Source organism: Camelus dromedarius, chromosome 15 (assembly GCF_036321535.1).
Source record: "Camelus dromedarius isolate mCamDro1 chromosome 15, mCamDro1.pat, whole genome shotgun sequence".
Lineage (NCBI taxonomy): Eukaryota > Metazoa > Chordata > Mammalia > Artiodactyla > Camelidae > Camelus > Camelus dromedarius.
The window spans coordinates 40,460,457-40,474,856 of NC_087450.1; the positions used below are offsets into that span (position 1 = coordinate 40,460,457).

Sequence of the window (14,400 nt, forward strand, 5' to 3'; positions counted from 1 at the left end):
ACCCTCACCCTAAAACCTTAGGTAAATTGAAAAATAGCTATTTCCAAATTTATCTTTTGCTGTAACTTTATAGCTGGAAAGCTTCACTACGCATCTCTGGCCACTGGGTGTAGCCATTGCTACACAGTATACTAGGCAAAGTTGTATTAATGGCCCTGGTCTTTTAGTTCAGTTTTATTTGTTTCTCTCTTCTTCCTGAGAATGAGAGACATTTTTCTTAAAAGGAAGTGAATTGAAAATATAAAGATATGTTTGTAAAAGGAAACAGAATTTCCTTTTCCTACTAATTTGGTCTTTTTAGAATAAAGAATCAACTCACGACCTACCATTAAAAATATTCTATTTGCTGTTGAAATAAGCACATTCTTTTGATTGCTAAAACCATTTTTGAAAGGCTTCCTTGATCATTTTGTTAATTTTCCTGTTTATTAGATTCTTCGACTAGCATTTACCATTCTAAAATGTTCAGGCTTGAAGACAATTTCAGATATTTTTATTTATCATTAAAGATTTTAAGTTTTGTCTTGAAAGTTGTAAGTGTTGGTCTCTTTATGCTGTTAAATATGTTTAGTACGTAAAGTACTTTCCAGTTAGAAATAAAATTGTCAAGGTTTCATATCTTAAAATGATATCTTTAGAATGTATTAACTTGTACCTTACTGCTTTACTCTGTTTTCTATCCTCAGACTCCACAACATTCTTAATGAATATGTTTCATTCTTTTGACAAATATAATTTTTATGGTTAATAGATTAATTATCATATATAAGCATATAAGAAAACAAATGATACATTTCTCCACAATGGCTCTAAAATTTGCACTCTATTTTCTGCTTTACATTAGAAGTTTTTTCAAATTATAACCCCATAAAAGAACTGTCTTTAATTTCTTCTCTGTGACGTAGATTAAATTCTTTAGAAAGAGGATATTTCAAACCACTAGTTAGTTTTGTTATATTAAAGTTCTCAGATTTTGTAGAGTGTTGATTTTATACACATTCTTAACCTTTACTTACGGAAAATAATGATTTACTGTAGTAGGGAATGTAGGAATTTCTTGGAGAAACAAATTTTTAGGAGGAAATTTTTGACATGTGAAATCTTAAAATACTGTCTCTTAAACAGGTAGACAGAGACAGACAGTACCTTTTGTGAGTGCTTTGTTCCCTCCTCTACCAGGAACTGGAGCAGGATGTCAACATTCTCTATGAAAATTATCGAAGATATGCCACTATCATTTTCATTTCTTACTCTAGATCTAAAATGAGCTAGTGTCTGTTGGGGCTCATGGCAGGCCACCCCCAAAATATGCCACAATAGCATATTGATTATTTTGAATTAAAGTTACTTAAGAAATAGCCAGTGCAAGAGGGACATAGAACCTCCTTTCTGTCTCACTGAAGCAGAAAGTAAGTCTTGTGAAAGGTGCACTCCCTCCATCTGCAGATAGAAGGGCACCCTTATTGCCAGAGATAGGGAATTTGAACCAAGAAGTCTGTATAAACAAACCTTGTTACTTCTTTAATTTACTACCCCAAGTACAAACTGTGTTTAGATTCTTCACTAATTAAGCACCCAGAACCTTAAGTTGCTTTGTCCTGTCAACTCTCAAATTTATTGTTTTTATTTTTCATCTACAAAGTATAAAAGTTGCCTGTTTTGACCACTTTTTAGGTTCCATTTCTATGAGACCTCAAGTGTGCACAAATTAAAATTTGTTTCTTTTTCTTCTGTTAATCTGTCTTGTGTCAATTTTAGTATTAGTCCAGACAAAGAACTCAAGAAGAGTACAGGTGGAAATTTTTTCCTCCATGACATACCCAACTGTGCCAGATAGGGAGTTAAATAAATTTGTGCTGAGGGAAAGCATTTGAAATCTTTCTTTTTTTTTTAATTTTACATTTTCCTTCCCTATTTTCTTTTTTTAAGGGAGGTGGTAATTAGGTTTATTTATTTTCACAGAGGTACTGGGGATTGAACCCAGAACCTTGTGCATTCTAAGCACGCACTCTACCACTGAGCTATACCCACACCCCACTAAAATCATTTCTCCATACAGTTGACCCTTGAACAATGCTGACCCTCCACACAGTTGAAAATTCATCTACAATCGTCCCTTAGTATCCATGGAAAGTTGGTCTAGGAAGCGTGCAGATACCAAAATCCAAGGATTCTCAAGTCCCATAGTTGGCCCTCAGTATCCACAGTATCCATGCATTCAGCCAAGCAGATTGAGTAGTACTGTATTTATGGAAAAAAAATCCCTGTTTAAGTGGACCTGTCCAGTTCAAATCTGTGTTCTTCAAGGGCCAACTAGCTGTATACTTAAATGTTTTTCCACTGCCCAAATCACTTACATTCTTACACTTAGATTTTTTTAGGTTATGCCCTTTCTACCCTTTTGGATACTTTGCCTATATTATATCCTTTTGAAAATAGACTTTAAATGTGTGCATATTACTCAGCCATCTCCCCCTTAAGTAATTTGGATGGTATTTGAGTCTTTTTTTTTTTTTTTTTAACAGAGAGGGCCACTGGGTTTACCTAAATTTTAAAATACCCTCACCACAGGGTATCTAATGTTACATAATCCCGCCCCCCACCTTTCTTGTTTCTCTCATTCCTCACTAATGTGATTATAATCTTTAGAAATGCTGTGTGTTTGACAGTACATTTCCACATTTGTGTACGTTAATATACTGCTAGGGTTTGACTCACTGAAGCAGGTACGCGTGTCAGTGTTTGGACTCATTCGCCTTGGGTACTTTGGAGTCAGCTGCAAAATTATATTGGTAGACTTTGCATAAACATAACTATTGGCATGAGAACTTCCACAGTAAATCATTTTTAATATGTTCCCTAAGAATCTGAGGGAAAATCTTGGGGGGAAATCTATGAAAATGACCAGTATTTGTTAAAATATGTTGTTATACTTTCCTTAAGAAGAAGAAAAGCCTACAGTTAGTTTAGTAAACACTTGAGTAACTGTTGTATTCCAGGCACTATATTGAGTGTTTGAAGCACAAAGATAAGTTAGAAAGTGCTTGCCTTCGAAAATGTCCAGTGGCAGAGCCAGAAACAGATTATTGTAGCATAATATTTAAAAAAATTATACAGGGTACTAGGCTGGCATGGTGTTCAGTATTGCTCATATGTGAGATGGAAATTGGCAGGAGGAGAATTTGGAAAGTTTGCAGAAGCAGGGATAATAGGGGGCCCTACATACTTTCGTAGGTAACTTGGGCCTAATTTATGTTCCTTAGTATGCCAAGGCTTGTAGTGTGATCCGTTTTGGATTCTGTATAAATCATTGGCTAAAAATTAAGAGAATAGATTTAAGGAGAGGGACGAAGATTGGAATCAGAGGCATAGAGTTTAAACTAACAGGGATAAAGAAAGGACAAATTCAGGAAATATTTAGAAGATTAAATCACAGGACTTCATTGGTTTGAGTGAGAACAAGAACTTTAGTTTGATGTGTATGTGTGTGTGTGTGTGACTAGATGACAATACCATTAATTGTCATCAAATATAAGAAGGGGAAAATGTATATGTAGGCAGATGGTAGATGGCAAAATTTCAATCTGAAACTCAAGAAAGTGCCTGGAGATGGAAATTTGGGAATGATCATCATCCAGTGACTTTTTTTTTTTTTTTTTTGCATTAGAACATTCGATTAGAATAATGATCCTATATTACATCACTCAAGAGGAGGGGAAAAAAGAGCATTGGACCAAGGAAGGAATCTTAGAGAATAATCATTTAGTGGGGTGATGGAGCAGGGTCCGAAGTAAGAGGAAACCAGAACAGTTGGTATGCTTTTCTTCAAGAGCAATGTGGTACTGTTACCCGCATTTCACTCGTAAGGAGAGTGAAGCCCAGGATGGTTGGGTAGATGGCCCATGTCCATGTAACTGATAAGCAGGGGAGCTAGAATCAAACCCAGGCCATCTGGCTCCAGAGCTCAGTAACCAGCAATTCCAGATGCTAGAGATTTAACAAACCAAGGCTTAAAAATATGCGTTACCCTGACCTTTTCAAGAGTACTTTCAGATAAATACTAAAGCCAGTTTTCTGGAGTTTGAGGGGAGAAAATTTAGACTAGTTCTGGAAGCTTCACTGAGATGGGAAAGAGTAAAATAGCAATATAAAACTTAGTGGGGTGAAGTGTTGTATTGTGAAAGGTTACAAAAAGCCAAGGAAGTTTTTGACAAAATGTAGTAGTTGAATAGCTTTAAGAACCTTAAAGTGTCAACTGCAGAATTCTTAAGGAATTCAAAGCAAAACTATCTAGCCATCACTGTATCTGAATGCTATTTTTCATGAGGCATTTACAAGATGCTTGGGATATATCAGGTTTTCTTGGGGAAAGGTATAAAATTACCATCAAATCCTCAGAGCTGATAGGTTTACTCCCAGTTTTACATAGCTTCCAGCACTTACCAAGGCCTTAGCCAGCACCATCTCTAATGTCTCCTAAGACTTACCTGCTTCAGAATCCTTTCTCTCTCAATAGAGACCAGTTGCATGGTGTAGAAGACCAATCACAACTCAACTACACCAATGTGAAATTACAGAGAAACTTGTTTCATTCTAAATAATCCTCAGTGATCAGAAATTAATGAAAAAATTCAAATGAAACAAGTGGAAACTGAACCCTTAACGTAAAGGGATGAGTGAGGGCTTTTCTGTAATCTTACTTACAATGATGATGACCTGTAACAGTTTAAAATTGTGTGGGGCTGTTCTCTATCAGTTAACTTCTTACTCAGTTATTAAAGTGCTTGCTATGGAAAAAAGAAAAGTAACGGGAAACGTGCTTCCCCTCGGAGCACTTGCCCTGTTACAACCTCGGGCAATGAAATGTGTACATGTATTAAAATTTGAAAGCTATTTTCAAGAAATAGTTGCCTAACAATTCATTTAGAGCACCTAGAGGCTAGTGATGTGAATTCAGAACTCTGGTACACCAGCCCTGTGACTTTGAGCAAGTTAGTTATTTAACCTAGCTAACTCATTATCTTCCATTCTGGAAAACGAGGATAGCAAGTCCCGCCTGCATAGAATAGCTGTGTGGATTAAGTGTGATAATCTGTGTAAAGTGCCTACCACAGTGTAGGGTACATAATATGAACTCAGTGTTTACCTATTATCAATACAGAAGTAATTAATACTCAGGAACATCTTAAACAGAACCTAAGGGAGAATCTCTCTCTTTCCTTCCTGGTTCAAGTTTGGAACAAATGTTTCAAAGAAGTATGTGACATTCAGTTCTCTATTCTGCAACTTCAAAATAGCCTAAAATATCCCAATTGCCTACACATGCAGAATCTATAATGGACAGTCTGCTATGCATTCTTTTGAATTCTCATTTTTGTCAAACAAGAGACTCTTTCCCAATGTATTTAGTGTGTGTAGAACAGAGAAGCCTTGTAACCATTGTCAAGGACAACCAAGGGAGTGAGTTGAAGGTTAGGAGCTTGTTGCTCATCAGCTCATGTTACAGAATTCTTTTTATATCTTTTGAATGTTCCTTCTAGTTGGGCATTTTTTTTCCCATCAAAATCAAGCTAAAATAAGAAGGTAGAGTGATGCTTGTGGTTTAATGTTTTTCCAAAATAGAATAAGCAAGAATACACAGTCATTGCAAGGGATATGCTGCTTGAATGGATTGCTTTAAGCAAAGGAATAAATTTTCTATCCTAATCTTCCACCAGTACTCTTTCCTAAAACTAGCTGAGAAAGTAAGTTTTCCCACTTTATGTGGGAAATACACACACACACACACACATATATATGTATACCCAAATGCATCCCACATCTTCCTCTTCTGAATTGCCCTAGAATGTAAAACCCTCTAGGTACCAATCACTGAGATCATTCAAAGTACTGGTTCAAGGAGGCTTCCTTTAAAAATCTATTCAAAGCATTCTAGCCCTTTAAGTCCCTTTTTACTTACTTCCCTTAAGGATCAAATTGACCCATCTAGGGACACTCTGAGTTTAGAGCAACCAAAAGAGTATTGGTTAATTATATGGATTCTTTTAAATATATAACTAGACCATTTTATAACATTGAATTAAAACTCATGGATAAAATGTTAAATGACTTCTTTTCAGATTCAGAGGTTTTTATGCAATAAGATACGTAGAATTGATTTTATCAAATCATGTCATGAGATGTTCTCATCACATTCAGTGCTCATTTCATTTTACAGAAAAAAATAAACATTTAAATTTGTTATAAAAAATTTTGTATATAGACTTTAAAGTTTGCAGGTGAGCAGAAAGGCTCGGTAAATGTCTTCATGTATGTCTAAGGAATACTTCATTCCTAACGCATTGTCCTGGACCAGAGAGAGCTCTCTCTGTATATTATACACCAGACAAGTCCCTTTTTGAGGATATAATTTCTACTATCTTTGGAGTGTATAGAACACAACTTTGAAGTTGTTTTAGCTATAGAAAAAATAAAAGTGATGGCGTGATGTACTGGAAAGAGGACTATATCAGGAGCTTAAAAAGCTGGTTCTGCTAATAACTGATTCTTCAGTTTCATTAAGTGATTATTAAAGTGTGACTATGTGTTCTTCTGTAGTCATTCTTAGGAATTTTCTGCAAGGGGGCATTTGTCACCATTGTTCACCTTGCCTCAATTAAGGAGGGTCCATACCATTCTTTTAAAATTACTATTATTTAATTTTTGAATAGGCAATACATGGCTCAAAATTCAAAATGTAGAAAAAAATTATTCAAAGAAATCTCCTTATTTTTGACTGTCAGTCACACAGCTTTGCTGTCACAGACATCTAATTTGTTAGGGGTGTGCCTGCATGTGCGTGTGTGTGTGTGTGTGTATGTTCATGTGTCCTTTTTCAGAGACATTTTAAGCATGTAGAGAGAATAAATATATTCATTCTTTCCCACCATTTGTACACAAACGATGGCATGCAGTCCATACCACTTTTCACCTGGATTTTTATTTAACGTTTATTTTGGAGACCTTTCTATATCAATCCACAGAGAGTTTCTTTTTTTATTTTTTTAAACATCTGAATGGTATTATATTGTATAGATATAACCATTTATTTAACCAGGGCTTTATTAATGGATACTGAATTATTTCCAGTTGTTTCCTATCCCAAACAATACTGTTGTGAAAAACCATGTTCACTTTGTATTTCTCTTGTGTCAAGTATATCTTGAGAGGTCACAAGCATGAGCCTGGATTCTGGAGACAGTACTGCTGGGGTTTGAAGTCTGGCTGCACCACTTACTAGCTGTGTATTCTTGAGCCTGTTACTTAACTTCTCTGTGCCTCAAGTGTCTCATCAGTAAGAACTCAGACTATTGTGAAAATTCAATAAATCTCCCTATGTAGACTACTTGGAAAGGTGCCTGACAAACAGTAAATGCTGTAAGTACTAGTTGCTGCTACTACTGCTATTATTATCATCAATATCTTTAGGATACATTTCCGGTTATGGAACTAATAAATCAAAGATAAAATACATTTATAGTTTTGATACATATTGCCAAAATGGTCTTCAGTCGAGACTCCACAAATTTACATTGCCAGCAGTGATGTGTGAATAGAATGTCTATTTCCCCACATTCATACCAAGAAAGTACTTAAAATTTTTTAATCTGATGAGTGAAAACTGTTATCACAGTGTAGTTTCAAGTTACATATCATTTTAAGTGATGGGAGGGTAACATGGTTTCATGAGTCTTTTGGATTTCCTTTGGTGTGAAATACATGCTTAATTCCTTTGCCCATTTTATTTGAAACCAGGATTTTGAATTTGTCATATGAATTTGGAGCTCTTTATATATTAAATAAATTAGCTCTGTGTTAGTGATAGGACTTGCAGATATTCTAAAATAGTCTTTATCTTTTGACCTAGCTTTTGGTGGATGAGCCACTCATAATTTTTATTTATTTATTTTTTACAGAGCTGATTTGATCAATCTTCTCTTTTAAGGATTCTGGATACTATGCCATATTTAGAAAGGTATTCCCAATCCAATATAATAATTTAAAATAATTATACTATAGATTATAATATGGTTTGATTTTTTTTCCATTTAAATCTTTCATGCACTTGAAAATGATCATAGTGTAAGTTTTGAGCCATAAATCCAAATTTATTCTGATGTTGCTACCCAGTTGCCTCAAACTATTTTATTGAGTAATATTTTTTTTCTGAAAAGATATGAGATGGCCACTTTATCATATACTTAATTACCATATTGCTGCTTCTATTTCTGGACTCACTATTCTATTTCTATCCATTCATAGTCTTGTAATAAACTGTTTTACTTTGTTTTACTATCTGACAGAGCTAATTAGTACTCACCCATTCATTACTCTTTTTCAGGTATTTCCTAGCTATTCATGTTTATTTTTCCCCCAATGAATTTTAAAATCAATTTGCTAATGCAAAAAAAAAAAAAATTCCTCTTAGTGTTTTTTGGGATTTGCAGTAAGAAATTCAAAGATTCACTTGAAGCAAACTGAAATCTTTGTGATATTTTCTTCCTATCCAAGAACTTAGTGCCTTTCCATTCATTTCAGTCTTCTGTGTCTCTCAGGAGTATTTTAAAGTTTAGCTTGCTTGTTTCTTATTAAGTTTATTCCTTAATACCTTAACTATTTTTGTCACTCATATATGAGATCTTTTATTATATCTTCTGATTACTTTATATATTATGACATTATTTCTGTCTATTAACTTAATGCCCAACTACCTTATTAATTTTTCTTTTTGTTTGTGGTAAGTTTTCAGTTGATTCTCTTGAGTTTCTCAGTATAAAGTCATTTCATAGTAATTATTTTGCCTACTTTAAAATATTTACACTTATTTCCTTTTTTTATCTTTTGTATTACCTAATACCTCTTGAAGGCAATGTTAGATAATAATGATAGGCCTTCTTATTTTAGACAAGTTGTTAGTAAAAATGCTTGCAGTGTTTCCTCACTAAATATCATGCTAGTTTAGGGGTTGAGATAGATGAATTTTAATCACATTTAGAAATTTTCACCTATTTTTATTTTTAAGAGTTTATGAATCAAAATCTGTACTGAATTTTATCACATGTTTATTTAACATTTTTTAAGATGATCATATAATTTTTCTCTTTAGATTTTATTAACATAGTCACATATTCATTGATAAATGAATACTGAACCAGTCTTAAATTCCTAGTATGAACCTTCATATTTTGTACTGTACTTACAATGTTTCAGATTTGCCTTGATATTCATAAATAAGATTATTCCAATTTTCTTATTTGGGGCAATTCTTATTGGGCTTTGGTGTTAATATTATGTTTGATTTATTTAAAAGTTTTTAGAAGATTTTTTTCTTATGTGCTAGAACAATGTAAATTACACTGAAATAATCTATAATTTAAAAGCTTGATAAAATTTCCTACTAGAACCACAAAAGTCTGATAATAATTTTGGGCAGTAGCTCTTCAACAACCCAACTTTTTAATTCTTAAGTCAGTTTTTGCAGATTGTATTTTCCTAGAAAATTATCTATTTTAACTATGTTTTCTTTTCTGCTTTTTCTTTTTTTAGTCTAGATTTGAGCAAAGTACTCACTTGTTTTTATTCTTTCTTGTCTATTAATATATTCGTGTGTTTAAGACTAACTTTTCCTCTGAATAGTGCATATGGAACCTGTAGGCAGTATGCACAGTGTTTTCATGATCATTTGTTATACATTCTTCAATTTCAGTTTCCTCTTTGAAGAGTTGTTTGACAGATTTGGAAGAGGAGATGGGTTTTGTTTTAATTTCTGAATTTTAGGGACTTTATTTTTCTGATTTTGCCATTAAGTTCTAATTTTATAGTACTACGATAGAGTTTTATCTATATTATTTCCAAATTTTAAAATTTATTGATGTTTTTCTTGTGCTCTAACATACAGTCAACTTTTGTGAATGTTTTATTGAAGAAGATACAACTCAAGATTTATTTCTGTTTTTGGAGGACAGAGTTAATAAGTATATGTATCAATTTTTAGCATCATGGTTTAGAGTACAGACTCTGGAACTAGACCAACAGGATCCAAATCCCAGATTCATTACTGGAATGTTATGCAAATTGCTTATATTTTCTATGCCTCAGTTTCCTCATCTGTAAATGGCTATAATGATAACATCTGTCTCTTAGGGTTGATGCAGGGATTAAATGAACTAATATGTGCAAAGCATTTAGAATAGTATCTAGAATGAAATAAGCACCGTATATATATTAGCAGTTATAATTATTTAGATTGACCTGGTTAATTTTTTAGTTCCTCTAGAGCAGCACTATTTAAATTAAATATAGCACAGTCACATATGCAATTTAAAGTTTTATGGTAGCTATGTTAAGAAAGTGAAAAAGTCATTTTTAATGGTATATTTTATTTAACCCATTATATCAACAATGTTATCAATATGTAATCAATATACAGAATTTTTTAATGACATATTTTTCTTTCTTTGTTGTGCACTATCTTTGAAATCTGGCATGTTTTGTAGCTATAGCATACTTCAGTTTGGACTAACCACATTTCAAGTGCTCAATAGTCATATGTGGTCAGTGGCTACTATACCGATGACAAATTCTAGCTACTTTTTTTGTGTGTACTTAGTGCTTGGTATATCATGAGCTGAGTAGGTGAAAATAAATATCTTATACCATTCATATATTTCTCTGTATTTCTTCTTGATCGCCTTTAGTTTTTATTCTATAAATGTTGATGCTCTGTAATTTGATGCAAAAATACTCGTAATTATTAAACTTTCATTGTGAATTGTATCCTTTAGTATTAAAATGGAGCTGCCTTTGTCTCTTTTGGTGCCTTTTGCCTTGAATTTAATTTCATGTGGTATATTTATGACCAGTGTTTTCTCTTTGCATTTATCTGTTGTATCTTTGCCTTTTTTTTTTAACCATCTCAATCATTTCTGGTAAGTCTCCTGTATATATCATATAATTGGATTTTTCTTTGTTACCAGTCAGTCTGAGAATCTTTTTTAAAAATAGAGTTTAGCCCATTTATATTGATATGACATACATGTTTGAACTTAGTTCTGTCTTATTATTTTAGGTTCTATTTTCTACTTTTACAACTTTTAAAAGTCACAGAGGGCCTCTTTGCTTTAGTTTTTGTATTTATTCTGATATTCAGAAAGATTTAGAGTTTTGTTCCAGTGTTTACCTTTATTTATATAGAATTGCCTTCACCTTATATTTCTTCAGAAAGAATTACTAAGAAAAGTCATCCAAAACCTGGAAATAAGGCAATGGATGGCTGCATGTCCTTCGGTTGTCATTCTAGAGCAGTGTCTAACAAGCCTTCTTAAGGGTTACCTGATTTTCTGGAGCACTGAAGTGCAGTACTCAGCACCATCATCACTTGAGAACTTGTTAGAAATGCAAGTTCTCAGGCCCCATCCCAGACCAACAAAATCAGAAACTCTGTGGTTGGGACCCAGCAATCTGAGCAAGACTTCCAGATGCATGGGCAAGAGCAATTTTGCTCCGTAGAGGACATTTGGGAATGTCTGGAGGCATTTTTGGTTGTCACAACTTAAGGGAGGAGAGGGAGCGCTAGTGCCATACCTCAAATGCACGGGACAGCCCCCACCCCTTTCCAACAAAAAATTAGCTGGACCCTAATGTCAGTAGTGCAGAGGCTGAGAAACTCTCTTCTGGGAGAATATAACTTTATTTGATATACTATGTATTATGCGCCCAAATGCTAACTTGAAGAAAACTTGGTAAGATGCAAATGGTTTTTATCTGATAGAGATGCAAATTATTTCCGTGCAGTAGAGAAGAAGATAATGAAAGAAAATTCTGGTTTAATCACCCAGTTGGATATTTTGTGTAACAAAATACCCTAAAACTTAGCAGCTTAAAACAACAATAATAAACATTTATTATTATCATGGTTTCTGGGATCAGGAATTCGTTAAGTGGCTTTAATTCTTAGAGAAACAATTTTCATATGCTCTGTAACGTTGTTTATTTTTTCAGGTGAGAGGTCTCACATTTAACTATTCTTTTTTTTCCCTCTAGTATGCCCTGGATTTTTGTTTTGTCTAAAGTATTTTAATTTTGAGCTTTTATCCAAAATTTGTAGGAAGTTCCTGTAAGGAAGGAGCCAGGGTAATATCCAGGCCAGGTGAAATTTGTCTTATGATCCTGGGTTTTGTATGTAAATTCAGTTGGCAAAGGCTAATTGGCAGGAATTGGCAACTGTGGGATTTTTCTTTTTTTTCCATTACAAAGACTCTCTAAGCAGTCTGCCCTTTAGAGACAGATTGCTTCTTGCAAATATTCCATCTCTGTGCTTCATTTCTGCTACTTCTCAGAACCAAACCAGATCCAGGAAGCTCCTGCCACCTGCTGATGCATCCCTTCCTTCTGTTTTAAGGAATAGATTGAGGATTTGCACTTCAGACTGTGCCCCTCCCACTGAGATGGTATTTGTTGCTGTCTGCTGTTTGTTTATATTGCAGCCAATGAGTCCTCCACTCCAGCAACTTCTCTCCGTGTCCCCCTCAAGCGTCTCTGATCAGTCTCTAATGCTTTGGGCTGTCTTTCCTCCGTTGGGCCTGGGATTTCAGATCTGTTCTAGTTTCTCTGCATAATGGAACTTGTTATTTGTTTTTATTCTTGTTGTTGCTTTTTAAATGAATTCCAGTAAGAGAAGAAACAATGATTTCTTTTTTCACAACTCTTTTTAAACTACAAACCTTCAGAAAACCTTTAAAAATGAACAATAAATGTCCATATACCCTCTACCTAAATTCAACAGTTAACATCTTGCCACATTTGCTTTATTTCTCTACACAAAAACGTTCTTTTTTTTCTACTGAACCATTTGAAAGTAAATTGCAAATATTGACACTTCCTCCCCAACTACTTCAGCAAGCATCACCTAAAAATAGACATTCTCCTACATAACTATAAAACTATGATCACACTGGAGTGAATTAACATTCACAGGTCATTTGATGTATAGTCCATATTTATATTTCTCCAGTTGCCCCCCCAAAATGTCTGCTTTTTAAATTTTTTGGTCCAGAATCCAATCAAGGTTTACGACTGCATTTGGTTATTTTGTTTTGTTTTGTTAGCGTGTTTCATTTGATCCATAACTGCGTCTCCCCTGCTTTTTCTCTCTTTTTAAGACATTTCATTTTTGAAATGTTCAGGTCAGCTATCTTATAGAATGCCCCATGTAATGCTTTCCTTATGCTATTATATATAAACAGAAAGTCACTTAAATTCTGAATAGATGTGAATTCCAACATACTTGCCATTAACATTTTAAAAAGAGAATAAATATTTTTGTTTGAGGTCTGAATACTCTCTAGACTTCATTCAGCAAGCAAGTTTTGGATGCAGCATGGAGGAAGCTATTTCCTGATAAGCCTTAAATTCCAAGTAGTTTCCTATGGTTACCATCTTTAATAGTCATAAAATACATTCTAGTTGTCAAATAAATGGAGTACTTTTTATTTGAAAAGTTAATTTTTGTTTTCCTCTTGTAAAATTGATTATTTCAAGATGAGCCTCTTAAGCATGTTTATGCTTTGACCTATTTTTCTCTAGACTCATTTATATCTTACCCATTTGGTTTCTTAATCTTGCCTACCTGTTTACAAACAGAATGAGAATAGCCAATATTAGAAAATGGAGCAGAATTGACGCTACACATACAAAGTGCCAGGAATCAGAAAAAACCTCTATGAATATTTCTTTGTTTAATTCTTGAACACAAAAGTTAGTTAAATGTTGGTTTTAGAGCCTCCAAAGAATACAGCCATGTAAACATGTAGTCTGGGATCTTAAAGACAATTTTAGAGAAGGACCCTGTGTAACTGTAAAATAATATTAACTTGTAAGGTCTTTACAAAGTACTTTTACATGTATTACTAGACTTGATCTTTACAACAACTCTATGAGGTAGTTGAAAGTGGTAAAACCTCTCCTTTTCAAATGTGAAAACTGAGGCTCAAATAGATGTACATGACTTGCCCAGGACCTCATGACTACAGCAGAGATGGGATTTAAATCTGGCTTCGGATTGCATGTCAAAGGTGTGCTGGAAATCTCATTTGACTGAATTTACCTTTTCAAAAATCTGTATGTTTACCTTAGGGATGCTTAAGCTTCCTGCTGTCAGTAGTGGTTTGGTGCTTCCTTCTAAAGCAGTCCTGCCTTCATTGTTAAATAGCAACCCTCTTGGACCTTTGGAGAGACTCTGCTACCATGGAAATCTGGAGACAAGAGATAGCTACTCAACATAAAGTGTTCAGATGCCACTTAGGGTCACTCTCTGGTTTAGGTACATTTCAAAAAGCATCAATCCAATTTGTACATCCTTCA

General features: G+C 34.0%; 1 long non-coding RNA gene and 1 other non-coding gene across 3 annotated transcripts; one reads left to right on the top strand and one right to left on the bottom strand.

Annotated features, from left to right (window-relative positions):
• The first annotated feature begins 701 nt into the window (after positions 1–701).
• On the top strand, positions 702–10,701 carry LOC135323081 (uncharacterized). 2 transcript variants are annotated; one of them, XR_010384230.1, is made up of 3 exons: positions 702–7,416; positions 7,956–8,014; positions 9,938–10,701. It is a non-coding gene; the product is annotated as an uncharacterized LOC135323081 (long non-coding RNA). The 2 variants fall into 2 exon arrangements; XR_010384229.1 differs by having other exon boundaries at positions 702–8,014.
• TRNAS-AGA (transfer RNA serine (anticodon AGA)) lies at positions 1,960–2,031 on the bottom strand. The gene has a single exon. It is a non-coding gene; the product is annotated as a tRNA-Ser (tRNA).
• Positions 10,702–14,400: the final 3,699 nt, after the last annotated feature.